Source organism: Urocitellus parryii, chromosome 12, assembly GCF_045843805.1.
Source record: "Urocitellus parryii isolate mUroPar1 chromosome 12, mUroPar1.hap1, whole genome shotgun sequence".
NCBI lineage: Eukaryota > Metazoa > Chordata > Mammalia > Rodentia > Sciuridae > Urocitellus > Urocitellus parryii.
In genome coordinates this window covers 53,619,335-53,633,444 of record NC_135542.1, presented here as the reverse complement: position 1 = coordinate 53,633,444, position 14,110 = coordinate 53,619,335, and the positions used below count along the sequence as shown (strand labels likewise).

At 45.8% G+C, this 14,110-nt stretch overlaps 1 protein-coding gene across 1 annotated transcript in view; it reads left to right on the top strand.

Annotated features, from left to right (window-relative positions):
* The window catches only part of Alk (ALK receptor tyrosine kinase), a 647,158-nt gene that overhangs the window by 543,299 nt on the left and 89,749 nt on the right, over positions 1 to 14,110 (top strand). The gene's annotated exons all lie outside the window — the stretch shown is intronic.

The following is a 14,110-nucleotide window of genomic DNA, read 5'->3' as shown; positions in this document are numbered from 1 at the left end:
CTCCACACCCTCTGACCAATTTTTTCCATTCAAGTTGTGGACATTATGGAAGTTGGTAGCTTCACTTCTCCTCCTTTGGCTGGTAGAAATCTTAGAGATGAGAGGCTCTGGCCAGCAGAGGCACAGACAACAGGACTGCCCCTTCTCTGAGATGAAATTCAAGCTCTCCAGTTTGCTTTGAAATGGAGACTCACAAGCATAAAACAAATAAGAATGAAAAAGGTGTATAAATGAATTTTTTCAATTAGAGGAATGGTCAGATTAAAGTTGAGGCTCCCCCTTAGTAAGTAAAATAGGACTTTATAATATGATATGGTGATTTTACAACTCAACATTCGCCCCATCTTCCTCACCATTTTCTAGTTTACGTTATCTTACTACATTTTATGGGTCTCTGAGCCACCTTAAATCCTTTTTTTTTTTTTTTTGGAAGAAGTCTGGGCAGAAACAAAGGGATTCATTAAATCAAATTGTATTTGAGAAACCATGCTATCTGATGCAGATGGTAGAATTCAGGTCATTGTTGGTATTTCTCAGATGCTTCAGAGCAGGTGCCTAGAAAGGAGGGCTTCTTAAGAGAAAATCTGAACAGGGACAGATGGTTGGCCCACCTGAGAGGACTGGAGAAGCCTTAAAAGCATTTGGTCTTAAAATTTATTCTTTACTGGATTTAATATAAGCCTAATTTCAGAAAAAGAAATGTCAAGGCAAAAGTGATATTTTTCTGATACTCCATCACTTCTGTAATAACCTTTGCATTGATCAATAGCTGAATCAGGTGTGTTCTCTTACTGGTCTGCTTTATGTTTCTTGTGGTCAAATTTGCTCTAGGCTATTTCTACTGTTTCCTGCCCTTTTCCAGAATTTGGCTCAGCAGGTAAAATGAAGGGAAGGGAGTGAGTCCATCCCACAATCACATTATTCATATATATATATATATATTTACCTTTACATTATTTCACATTCAAGTTTTCAGGCCATTTGTCTGATGTTGATGGGCCTTTGAATTCCCAATGTTGGGAGCAATGTTTTAGGAAAAAAATGAATAAATAACCAAAATAGAAATATATAGTTTCAAGTTTATAGGCCCCACCATTTATTTGATTCAAAGCAAGAAGTTGATTTTCTTCTCTCAAGTTGGCCAAACTCCAGTGGTAGGGAAATGGATGTGGCATTACTATGGGAGACTGAGAGAGGTTATCTCAGACCCCTTCTCAGCCCTCCAAGGGATCTTCATTGGCTGTGTGGCTTGAGTGCAGAAAAGTGAATGCCAAATAGGGCCAAGGATAGAGGTTCCTAATGAGGGTCTGAGCAGGGACTGGCAGCTGGTTTACCTGAGCGCTAGGGCGGATGCCCACCATGGAGTATCTTCTCTAAAAGAGATGAGCCCTGATCTCCAGGAAATGAATGTGTGGCAGAATACCTCAAAATGTTCCTCCATGAAACCCCACAATCATTGGTGAGCTCTCATAGAAGAACTGGTGTCGTCATCAATGAATTTCCAGGAACAAGCTCACTATTAAGTATGTTTCTCCACCTGCCATCACCTGGAAAGTGTGATAAATGAGGATTCTCAAGCCCCACCCTGGACCTCCTGAGTGGCACCACTGAATGCAGCTGGGACTCTGCATTTTCAATCCCAACCCTTGGTAACTTGGTTGTGATTTTTGAGATTTTTCTGGCCCATAGGTGTGCTTGCCAAATATGGCTGAAATTCATCCTGGGGTCCATCAGAGAGTTTGCCTTCCCTACATGTGACCCCAAATAGTGTGACATAACTCGACTTTCAGAAAGATGAACCTGAAAACAGGCTAGAAATGATAGATCAGAGACAGAAGAGATGAGAAGCTGGAAGAGCAGACACAGCCAGGGTGCACCTTGGGTCCACCCCAGCTTCTGGGGCATTCCAGATGCAGGCCAGCTCCCACCTCCTCCCTCCAGCTGCCTGCAGCCACTGCTGCCACCTCTGCCCAGCCAGCCGGCTGCAGCAGACACTGCCTCCTTCCTTTCTCTGCACAATTGCACATGGGGCATGAATATTTAAAGACCTCTGCCTCGCCCAGCCACAAACAGAGAGAGCATTGTGAGGTCTCTTTTTCTTTTTTTATTCCCCCTCCCCACACGCTATTCTCTGCAGGAAACTGAGGAGCCCCTGACAATGTATTCTGATTTTGTTTTATTTTTATTTCACTGAGCTCCAGTTCAAATAATTAAAGTTGCCACCGGGGAGGGGAACCTTGCCGGGGCTTTCATATGCTTGCGCGTTGTCAGACCTGCTCAGTCCTCCTTGGCTTTGAGACACCCTGGCTGTGTCTAGCATTGCAGCTGCTGGTAATAAAGAGGATGCAGGCGAGGAGCAGGGGCCGTCTGCGCCCCTCCCCCCTGCCTTTCACACACCCTGGAAGCTTGACTGTCTCAACAAGCCCCGTGTGGTTTGTAATTCTGTTTTATTTGAATAGCCTGCCTGTGACTAGAATAATTTAAACCATGTTCTCAGGCCAGAACAAGGCCTGGGGGGAGGGGGAGGAGGAGGGGAGTGGAAAAGTAGCCTTCCCTCATTTTCTTCCCTCTCAAAAACCTGGAAGCGGTGTTTCTCCCTGTGAGCTGCAGGAATACTAGGGATCCAGGAAGTGGGTTGTCACCCACCGTTTTAATGGGGGTCAGTTCCCAACTGCTGGTTTTCATACCTAGCCAGAGCTAGGGCCACCTATTCCCTCCCTGCACATACACTGGCAATCCTGGAGCACAGCCGGGACCTTCTGCCCTGATGTGAGAGAGGCTCTGATTAGCTGCAGTCGGCTGCTTCATACCTGGCCGTGAGGTTCCTCCAGGTGTGCTGGCCTGGGGGAAAAGGAGACCCATACTCCGTGTCATTAAAACTAGTAAATGGGGCCCAGAGAGGTGCAGGGGAAGAGATGACATCTGGAATTGCCCTCTGCCATCCATTAAGCCCTGCTCAAAGCCCCACTGAGAAGTCCCCTATGGTGGCAGCCCTGAAGGCTGGCGGCCAGGGAGATTTTTAGTAAATTGTTCGCTGGCTGATTTTGTAAGACTTTCCAGGGTGTGGTGATCATTCCCGGAAAAATGCCTTGTCTCCCTCCAGCCTCTCAGTGTGACTCGGTGGCAGACTAGGGTGAGAGGCACTCCCGGCTGCTGATTGGGCTTATTCAGGCTTGCCCCTGCTTCCTCCCCACCAGCAGAGGAAGAAGACTTTCCGGCTGGGAAAGAGAGAGGAACTTTTCTAACTGCTGTGTTTTTAAAGTTTATGAAACTCAATGGCAAAGTCTCCTGTGGAAAGGCAAGAAAAGGGAGATATGAGTAATAATAATTAAAAGATGGCTTGAGATGGAGGAGGAAACAAAGGCAGACTGCTCTGGCTTTAGCAGCCCCCCAACAAAGCCCCGACAAGGTAGGCCCAGGGGGATGAGCAGGAATATTTGATCTCTCACTTTACAGAGCAGATCTACATACCTGCTATGAGTCAGGGTGTGTGCTGGGCTGCCCAGACAATGGGAGCCGCCCATGTCAACAGGACAGGAGAGAAATGTACCCAAAGATCCAAACCAGCAAATACAAGCCAAGACCAAACCCAGATAGCATGGCTCTGTCACACTGCTCTGCCAGGACAGATCATTCCTTCTCAGATTAGGGGCAGTAGATGTGACACTCCACAGCATCCAGCCTCATGCTCGCCCAGTTTAAAGCCCCCAACACCCCAGCATGGATTCCTCACCTCTAAAGGCAGAAAAAGAACACCACCCCATGATGCCAAGGGTCACTGCACTCACTCGTGGGACTCAAATGTTAGCTGTTCATTGTATGCAGCCCAGCGTGGTCTAACTAATGTTAGCTAATTAGGAAGGAGAAGCTATCCCTGGCTTCACGGGCTTGGTCCTGAATAAGGTTGTCATTTCCTGGACCCAGTCTACCTTTTGCATGAAACAAGCGTCTAAATAGTGAAAAGGAAGCTGCCCTTCACCTTTCTCTACTCTCCCATTCTTCCCGTGCCATGGCTGTCTACACACCCGCAGAACAAGCCAGTCCCTATCAGAGTCAACCTGAAACCAGTCTCTGTCCTTATATTGTCAAACAGCGCTACACCAACACTTTGCAGTAGTTGTCGAAACCCTCGTCATGAATAGTCAGCGACCAGTTCCAAGCTAGGGGGGATTCCAGGGTAGCTTCATACTCATCTCCCCTCCCACCAAGCCCAAGTCCTTTTTGTCAGGTATACAAAGACGAAGCTACCCATCAGGCAGAGTTCCCATGGACAGCCAGCCTCCCTCTCCTCTGATGCTCAGACACCTTTGCAGCAACTTGTCTCAGAAATAAGACCAGCAGCAGGCCTCAGTGCTTGCCTAAATTAAGGGCAAATCCAGCTGGTCTTGCTAGGGGTTTTTTATACTCACTGCTCTCTGCACATGCAGCACGTCTTCAGGAAAAGCCATTTGGAAATGCCTCCTCCTACACCGGGACCAGGGTCAGGACCTCCTGCTGCCTGCATGACATCTCTCTGGATGATCCACTCTCCACCCAGGAAGATGTCATTTGGGGCCCAGTAGGAAGCACCGGGCCCTTCTGCTCCTGCAGGGTGATGCTGACATCTGGAGAAAGTCATAGCCAAGGTCCTCCTGGGCCTTCAGATGCACTGTCAGTTTCAGAGTGACTCACAGGGGGGTAACAGTGCCATCTCTCCTCAAGGGGCTGGGAAGGCTCGAGTAGCTGCCTCCTTTCTGCCCCTTGGCCCAAGAGCCATGACATCTTCTCATCCAGAGGAATCCAGATGGCCAGGTGGGACCAGGGCAAAAGGAGCCTCATCAAGACAGTCAGATCTAGTGGGAAGAGCAGTGGCTTGGGGTCACAGAGACCTTGGAGGAATCCACTACTTTCTAGATGGAAGACCTTGAGAAATTTGCCTCTCTCATCTCAGCTTCCGTGTCCTCTGCAGAACATGCAGGAGAAACAAGTGAAACAGGAAGTAAAAAGCACCCACCTGGATCTAGACATAGGTACTTAATAAATAGCACATACGGTTCCTGCTGCCCTGTGTCTGCTAGTACCATTATTGGATTTTTGTGGCAATTCCAAGACCAATTCCACAGCCTACTCTATGCAACGAGCCTGAACCTGGAGAACTTGGCCTTTGCTCTGCCCTTGGTAGCCTGGTCATACCAGGACTGGGGTGAGGGTAGTCTGGTTCAACAACTGGGGTCCAAGGAAACAGCAGAAGGGCCCCTGTCCCCACTCTCCACCATCCCCAAAAGCTCCTTCCCCACCCTGCATGGACCTGGGGAGCACTCTCTTTCAGTCCAGCAAAAGTCCCTTTTTTCCTCCTGCCCTCCCTTTCCATATTGTTCTCTAAAGATAACAACAACCATTTACCCTTAAGTAGCCCCAATGTGTTGACAGAGGGGGCCTTCCTTCCCAGTCCCTTTGAGGGGAGATGACACTGTCATCCTGTGAGTCACCTTGAAGCTGACAACACACCTGAAACACTGGGTGGACCTCAGCTCTGGCACCTGCCAACACCATCAGCCATGGACACGATACTCTCAGGAAGCCTGTACCTGGGGCCTAAGCATGTGCCACTTTGATTTGGAGGGAAAGGGAGAGGCTCAAGTGGTTCTTGAGACATCACTGAATGAGGCCCACTTTAGGTCTCCAATGGCAACCATCCCACATACCCGTGATAATATCACCGTAGTAAGAGTTACCTTAATGTCAAGGATCACAGAGCCTCTCCACCTCCCCGTGGTTGCCCTGTGATGAGTGAAACCTTCCCTGCTCTACAGATGATGAACCTGATCAGAGTACAACCGACTGGCTTGAGTGAGCTCACAGACACCTAGAGGGAGGGTGACCAAGCGGGGACGCAGAAGGGCAGTGAAACAACAGGCACTGATTTCAGACCTACGGGGTGACCAGCCAAGCTAAGAGACAGACCACAGGAATCCAGAATAACTGTCAGGTGTTTATTCAACAGGAAATTTAAGAAAGTGTTTCTGGTATGAAAGGTTCTGGTCTTCAGGTTACTTATGGAGAATTCAGCTGCATTACACTAAAAATCAAACCAAAAAGTCTTCCTTGGAGCCTTTGCAACATGGGAGAAAGAAATCTTCCCTTAGTCTGTGGCTGAGGAAAGATACTCTTACTATCTGTGGGGCCAACTAAGAGTTTTGTTTGTTGGTTGGTTGGTGCTGGGGATCAAACCCAGGGCCTCCTTGCATGCTAGGAAAGCATCTACCACTGAGCTACACACCCCCACTAAGGATATATTTGTAAAATATTGATGCCCTAGTATAAGGCTGGCACTGTGCTGAACATTTCACCTTCATCTTCACATTATCAAACAGACTTGTAAGAAATTGTGAACCCCCTTTACTGATGTAGACACGGGGGCTAAGAGCTTTATGTTCAGCCCAATGTTAACCTGCTAGTAAGTGATACAGCCACAACCTTAACCAGGTCAGTCCAACTCCAAAGCCAAATCACTGGACTTGTCTTAGGAGCTTCAATTCCAAGCTCTAGCCCACTCATCTGACTGAGATCCCTAACTGGGGACAAAAATACCTGTTTTACTTGCTGCCTGAGGTTGTTGCCAGCATCAGATAAAACTCTTTGGAATCCTCACAATACTTTGCCAGTGGCAGCAATTGTTATGATTGGCCCTCTTCTTGGCTGCTAACAGGCATTGTGTGTCCTTAGGTCTCTTCTCAGTCAATTAGCAATGTGGGGGCAGGTTAGGAGCATTATTTTACTAGCAGCAACACCAGGAAACCATGCCCAATAAACCCACTTAATCAATAATTAATTAATTAATGAGTTGTGCAGCTCCTTAAGGAGAGGGGCTAGCAAGAAGACTCCTCATTGACCCTCAAGGATCTGACAAATGAGGCCCTACTGAGATTTCCAAGCCAAAATAATTCTTACCTCAGCATCTAGAGCTAGCAGGGCACTGGGGAGCCTAGCATTCTGTCACTACTTATTGTGGCGTGGTTGACTCTGCCAGAATACATGCTAATGGGCTCAAGTAATCAACAGCAATTGTAATTGCAGTTGGACATAATTAATTTAATACCTCTGAGCTATTCAAAATTAATACCTCTCCCATTACACAATGAAACTGAGGCATATGAAGAATTATTGTCAAGGCTCAGGGAGTGAATAAAATCTTTCTCAGCCCTTGGCACAGACTTGGGTCCCATTCAAGCGATATGGTAATCACAGAGCCTTGTGACTCCACTGGTGATCATTATAACACATTCATGGGTCCCAGATTCAGAGTACTCTGGTAAGAACACAGACTCCCCAGCTTCCAGGGAATCAACATTTCTGGGGGACTCTGGGCCCCTGAAGACACTCACATGCCTCCAGGAGCTGTCCATGAAGGCACTGGAGTTTCATTGCATAGAATGGATCTGCTCCCAGCATCATCTCCAATGCACACAGAGAAACTGAGGCACAGAGGAGACTTTTGCATCCTTTATGCTATCCTATTCTGTCTTTCTGTGAGCTGTTTATTTCTAACATGGTGCTCCATACCAGCCCTTTCCAGTAGAGAACAGAACTGACATTTGTGAAATGTCTTTGCTCATGTGGGCACTGCGGTGGCTCTCTAGAGAAAGCACATTGGCCCCAGTTTATAGAAGAACATACTGAGATCTGAAATATTTTGTAATAAATGAAAACCAGCCCGCTCTATTCCCAAAGCCCATGCTCTGTCCACAGTGCTGTCCTACCTGGTCCTTCAGGAGCTCCCCCCGCTCTAGGTCCCTCACTAAGCCCACAACTCAGGCCAGAGAATTCAATCCACTCCAAGGTGGGTAAAAAGATGGTTTTCTCTTTTCCTACTTTCCAACAACACCCGAGTCCTCCATTGCTGCCTTTTCTAATGCAGCACTCTTTTGTTTTTCTCTGATAATAAAAGTACTCTGCAGTACATTGTAGAACATTAGGAAAACACAGTGAAGTATAAATGAGAAAAGCAAAATTGCCCATAATCCTACCCCCACAAAAGACAACCCCTATCATCATGGTGGCACTTCCTTCCAGAGAAAGGGAGAGAGGGAGAGAGAACCAAGCATGGTTGTAGTTAAAGGGTTTACATACATTTGGTATCATATCATCTAAGTATTTCGTTATCTCCTTAGTTCATTTTACATTTTTCTATTTCAATGTTATTCCTCATAAACATGCTTTTAATCTCTATTCTAAGTTTATTCTGTAGTTCTGTTCTAGTTTTCCAAAGTCATAGACTAAAAATCTGGAAAAGACCCCAGAAGAAGAAATAAATATCTGTCACTCTATAACCTCACCACCCAGGGATTCCAATGTTGTTGTTTTTATATACATAACCTTCATGTTTTCCCTCCATGTTTTTACAAAGGGGTCAGATGTATGTCCCCAGCTGGGTATCCTTTGGCTTCAATGTGATGTCTCAGAAAGAAAGATATGAGGTGGTGCCTTCAGAAAGGATTCTGGTCTTTTAAGTCTCCAGCATGACCAGGAATCCAGCATTCCTTAAGCTTCTCTAATTGCTAGTACTTGCCAGCATCACATTTTATTTGCTTGTTATCAAAAAAAAATCTGCATCTGGGCAGCTTCTTGCTGTGTTGGTTTGATTTTTCATTAGGCTATTTATAGCTAGAGAGCTGGTGTTTATTCTTTCCAGGTGAATTAGAAGATGGTGAACAAAAACATTGGATTTTTCAGGGAGTCAATATTCTTAATAATAGACCATGCTGAAACCAGGGAATCTTAAAAATTACAAGCTCCTACCCTGAATCAAAACTCTGTGGCATCTTAGGTTGGAGGGGAGTCTCGACCCCCATCTTGGACCCTGATAACAATTTCAATCCTGATCATGAAGTCTTTTTGTCTTCCAGATGACTCCCAGCGTGGGGAGTACCCAGGCTACCTGTCACCTGCCAAGTAAGCTCATCTTGGCACATCTCTGGCTGCTAAGACACGCTTCATTCTGTTGGGGTGAAATGCACACTGGGTGCATCCATCCTTGGGGTTTTGCCTCTACTCTTGGAACTCTTGCAGCCCTTCATAAATTTTGAAAGATAGCAAACCTCACCACCACCTCCACCTGTAGTGTCCCCTACCCCTGCGAGTATGACATGCAGTACGGACATTATTGGATACCACTGAGTCCCTTTCCAGGCTAAATTGCATTATGATATTTTCTTATGAGTTCAAGAGATTATTCTGAAGCTGCCACGAAGAGTGCATAGCAAACACGGGCCACATCCTAGACATAAAATTGCAGTCATTACCTCCAGAGGAGGAAAGGGCCATGAGAGAAATAATAGCATGAGGCCTAGCCACAATGAGGCTCCTGCTTTACATACAGGACTTTAATTAATAAAACGACAAACACTGGTCCCACATAATTGGAAAGTCTATCAGGCCTCACAGAGAGGCAGGGAAAAAAGGCCCTTGTAAAAGGGCCAGCTGGAGCCAGGAGATATAATTGCTGGTGGCGTGCTCTTGGTGCTGTTTCTTTTCACTTGTCTCACTTGCTGTCTGCATATAAAAGAGTCTATTATTCAAAAGCTGCCATTTAGAACCTATATCTATTAGGATGTGTCCAGGAGAATCAAAAATTATATTGTTACAGGCTCCAACAAGTGTTATTTCCCATAAATATAATAGATATGTACATGAACACACATGTGCACATGCGCACGTGTGCACACACACACACACACACTCACATTCACACCCACACTGGGACTAGAGTTATAAATGGCTGAAAATCCACTATCTCCCTAATCCCTCCAATATGAAAGTGTTTCTCAGATCAGACCTTGTAAAAATATAAATTCTGATTCGGTAGAGCTGGACCAGGACCTAAGGTCCTGCATTTCTAACAAGCTCTCAGGTGATACCATTGCTGCTGCTCCACAGACCACACTGTGAGCAAAAAGAATCAAGAAAATCTTCTCAATAGACCCCGGATACATTAAAGATTATCATAACATGCTCAGTGTGCATAGCTCTGAAAGTGTGGTAGGAACAGTGTAGAACAGAGAGTAGAGCCCAAGCCCACAGCATATGGGCCCACATGGGACTGGCTTCGCCCCTGCAAGCCTCAGATTCTTCTTCTGAAAAATGGGAGTAACAGTAGCTACATGAAGGGGTGCTGTGAGTGTACAATGATAAGCATTTGTGTAAGTGCCTGGTGCAGCTTTGTGGCATTCAATAAATAAGTGGTTTTGTATCCTACAAGACACAAGATAGAAATGGGTGTGAAGATCCAACTTTCAAGAGTGTGTTGTGCCTAGTGGGGCACTGGAATCTTACTGTTAAGATCTAGTTGTGTGTCCTTGGCATGGGTAATTAGGATGACATCAGAGGAGCCCTGTCACCTAGGACCAGATAGGAGAAATGTCAGCCTTTGAGATGGACCCAGAACTGCAGTTTGCCTTAGGAACCAGAGCGCTCTACACCCTTAGACACCGGTGATTAATGAGGAATTCTCACTGAGACCTGACATCAGTCCTCCTGTCCTAGTAATTAAGAAATTGGTGAGAACCTTGCCCTGCAGGAGCAAGAGGCAAGGTCTGGCTCAGGTCAGTTCTGCTCACCTTCAGCCCAGGGGTGCCTCACTTTCTGGGTTGTTCTCAGTCTTTGCCTGGAGCTGATGTGGTAACCTCATGAAAACTCTCTGTGGAGGGCTGTGTCCTCCTCTCTATAGAAGAATCACCCCCTCTACACTTTGGTGATGGTGGGCACACTTTAAGCCATTTTTTTAGTCATTAAGAAGAGCTTCAAACTCAAAGTCTAGGATGAAAATGGACCCCTCAGTGAGAGGGTCAGGCTACTTTCTGCACTAAGTGGCCCCATCTCCCCAGTAGTCTCATCCCAGGGTGCACTTTAGAATCACCTGGAGGGATTTGAAAGCCTCTGATGTCCAGAACCTAACCAAGACGACTTAATCAGAATCTCTCGGGTGGAGCCCGCACATTGGCAATTTGGAGAGCACCCCAGGTGACTCTCATTTGCAGCCCAGATGGGAAACCACTGGTTTCCCCATGCCACACACAGCCTCAGTTGGGCTCTTACACATTCTTTAACTCACCCAGTATTTATAACCACCTTTTAAGGTGAGCAGGGAAAGTAGGAGTATGATCATAAGTTTATCTGTAACAAAATAGAGGCTCAGAGGAGACTAAGCCATAGTCTTAAGGTCACACAGTTAATGCACTCGAACCATGGAGCGCGAACTCCCAGTTCTGACAGAGTGAACAAGCCAGGAAATGAGATGATCAAATGAGCCCCTGAAGAATCAGTGTTGATGCAAAGGGCAGTTGTTTCCAGTGCATTCTGGAAAGGTGGTGAATGAGTCAGAGGAGCACTAGGGTAGAGTTCCAGAGGCTGCTCTCTAACCCAGTGCTTCTCTCCAGATTCTAATTCAGTAGGTGTGGGGCCCAGCCAGAGCTTCTTCATTTCTAACAAGCTCCCAGGTAATATTGAAGACATGGGTCCAAGGACCACAATCTGATCAACAAGTCACTCACTGGCTCTTATAGGCAGAACTTGGAAGGGTGTCCAAGGCAAAAACAGTGGTTTGGGGGATGCTTGTCTTAATGAAGAGCATCTGCCTGGGTATATCCTTACTGAGCACTCGGCAGATAAAAAAAAAAAAATTAATGATCCTAAATGTACTTTACTAGCCACTTATTGACTGCCAATCTTATTCCAAGACTTTTGTATCTATTTCTAGAACTCAACATTGTTGAAGCTCAGACAGTGCATACCTTGGCTTGAGTTTTGGCCCTAGATATGTGTTTTCTGCTATAAACCATAAGTGGTACTATTATAAGATGAAAGGAGGGGTTGAGGAGATATCTCAGTGATAGAGCACATGCCTAGTATATGTGAGACCCTGGGTTCAATCCCCAGCATCACAAAAAAAAGATGAAAGGAAAATTAATTTTAAAAAGTTCTTATCTATTCATTGCTCTGAACAGTTGGGCCCAGCATCTGTCTTACCCTAGGCCTTGATGATATCAATGCTTTGATTGTCTTACGTCTTTTGCATTGGCTATCAAGTGGCTCCAATTACTTCATCTTTGGTTACACTCAGACACTTGAAATTATTAGTTTAAATTCTAACTTCCTGGTTGGATGATAAGGTCCGTGAGCACAGGGAAGATATGCACAGTATGCAGCACAGAGTAGGACTGCAGTAAATATTTGTGAATCAATAGCTGATCATCTCCCTCAAGGGCTGATACCAACCAAGAAGGCTCCTGGCAGACCTCTTCAGGATAAAGGATGCCGGAGCCTTAGCACCATCATGTGGGGTCTCTCTCCACCACTCTCTCACAACCTAATTTGCCTAAAATGTAGTGTGGGAAGATGAGAAAGTTCAGCAGTCAGCTGCCCCCCTCCCCATAGACAGGACAGGGCTGTTTTTCATGGACATGCTCATGTCACTAGCAGACTCTGCTTCTTACTGAATATTTCCTAAGAGCAATGAGAACTGGGCAATTTAGAATATCGTCAGGTGGCTGAGAAATAGGGGATTCTCTCCCCTTCCCTGGAACCTGATCTCCAGAATGCATGAAAGTACAAATAAGCTTCAGAGGATGAAAAGTTGGTTCACCAGAGCTGGGAACCTGGTAAAGACAGGAGTGGCTGCCTATGTTTGTATACCTTTTTATTCATTCTGACATTGACTGGCTCCAACCATGTGCCCAAGCTTGACAGTGACTGAGTACAAGATAAATAAGACAGTTCCTGCCTTGCCATAAGGAAAAACAAGGCATGTCCCATGAGGATCCCAGTCACCTCAGTTATAGGACTTCAGAGAAAGAGGAAGTCGTTTCTGAGTGGAATGGTAAGAAAAAGCTTCCTGAAAAGGAAATCGATGTCCTTTTTTTTTTTTTTTTTTTAACATGGAGAGAAGAAAAGTGGAGGTAGAAGAAATGGAAGGATCAAAAGTACAGGAGCAGAAATACGTAAGGCAGGTGTAAATCTTGCAGATAAACTGGTGTGGGGGAGTCTCAGAGCCTTCACTGAGCTTCTGTGTATGGGGTCCTGGGTGAAAACTCAGTCAGACCCCCCTACTTGTCTGGTCACTCCAAGGTAACACAGACTGTTCTCCGGTTTCTTCAAATCACAAAACACTGGCTCATTTTATCATCAAAATGCGGTGCCAGTCAGAACTTCAACCTTGATCTAAAATTCGGGCTTCTTTCTCTCCCCTGCTCTGACTGTAATTGGTCCTGCTGCAGAGGGACAGCCTGAAATCAGGGAAGGGTGTGATCAGTGACATTTCTGGTTCCCCATCCAGCTTCTCCTCCTCTTCTGTCATCTTGCTGACCTCTGACCCTTCAGGGTTGTAAGCATAAGAAAAGAAACACAAAGGGACCAAGAAAACTCTTAGTTGGCTGGGACTGTTTTGGGATCCGGTATTGGTGTTCCCTGCACATGCCAAGTGTTCGAGGCTGTTTCTCACAGGGACACTTCTGTAGTTCCTTCAGAGAACTACCTTTCTCCCACCACCTCCACTGTGACTTAGGGTCTTTCATCTTGACTAGAGCATATGTGTCTCAGTTACAGGTGGTCACTTCTTTCTCCCTCTGCCCTTGGGCATCTCAAGGTACCAGCAGCTCTTCTGCTATGGTCGGTGTAGCCCTCTTGGACAAGATCTAAAATGACCCACAGGGCCCACTTGTACTTGGCTCCCCTCTAGACTCTGTGAAACATTCATGAATTTCTTTGCCTAAGGAAAGTCTGGGGATTTATGTTTTCCAGAGAGACACGAACCCACTCTGCTCCCCAAACTGCAAGCAAAAAGTATCAAATGTTTCCTGAGGTGTCATGAAACCACTCTCTCTTCATTTGGGATGAAGTTCCCTTCTTCCTTTGGAAAAACAGGCACCCTCATTCTGGAAGACACTTTATATCAACATCTTGATATAAAAGGTTTTGTCTGACCTTACCTACCAAGTCGTAGGATCTCCAGTTAACTAATACACAATGTGTTCCTGCTGTTCAAATAAGAGCATTGGAATCTTTGGGGAAGGAATAAAAATCTATTTTACCTAAATCAGTCAAAGAAATTGAGTCAAAAAAAATCATTTGCCTAAGA